The 743-nt window shown below is 48.9% G+C and overlaps 1 long non-coding RNA gene across 1 annotated transcript in view; it reads right to left on the bottom strand.

Annotated features, from left to right (window-relative positions):
- LOC127750003 (uncharacterized) overlaps window positions 1-743 on the bottom strand; it is a 149280-nt gene that overhangs the window by 110870 nt on the left and 37667 nt on the right. The window lies entirely within an intron of this gene.

Consider the following 743-nt stretch of genomic DNA (forward strand, 5'->3'; position numbering starts at 1 on the left):
ATAATTCCTGAATACGACACCGCATACAATGGTGCGACATTGTTAAATTATCTGCACACGTTTCGCAAAAACAACATATTTCCAGACAAACTAGTACACTCCCTCGAAAGAAAATAATAACCATTGCCGTCAAGTTGATTGTTTTCCTTCATTATATGTTTTTCAATCCCGGGGGGGGGGCAAGGAAAAAAAACGAGAGGGGAGCAAAGGGAGGAGGGGAGTGTCAAAGCGGTGATCGCCCAGGTGTCGGCCAGAAGGGGTTGTAGGGGATGAATACACGTGACGCCACCGAAAACAAGGCGAGGCGAAAAGAAAAGTGAGTAGCCAAAATGAAACGAACTCTTACAGTAGTTGCACGCGAGCGAGGAAGTCATCAAACTGCGCTTGAATACATCTACACTCACGCCTCTCTCGTTACAGAGTCAATCGATCGGTAGTGATTTGCAATCCACTAACTAGAAAGATCAACACAGAAAGCTACATTTTTTTATGTTTTTGTGCAAAATAGAATTTGTTATGATCTTGTTATTGACTCAGAAAACATTTACACAGCCCATATTTGTTTCCACTGTAGAGCAACCAGGACGAAGGCGTTCTCGTCATCCCTCGCGCACAGAGCGCCCCACCCCGCCTCGTCCTGCCTTTGCCGCGCCCAAGTTGGCTAGAGTGGCTTGGACACGCACTTGCGTCCTACATGGCTCGAAGCGGCGCTGCGGGCGGCGGGGGCGGCGGGGCGCGGGTCT

The sequence above is a fragment of the Frankliniella occidentalis genome, unplaced genomic scaffold (genome assembly GCF_000697945.3).
Source record: "Frankliniella occidentalis isolate FOCC.00 unplaced genomic scaffold, Focc_3.1 Scaffold120, whole genome shotgun sequence".
Lineage (NCBI taxonomy): Eukaryota > Metazoa > Arthropoda > Insecta > Thysanoptera > Thripidae > Frankliniella > Frankliniella occidentalis.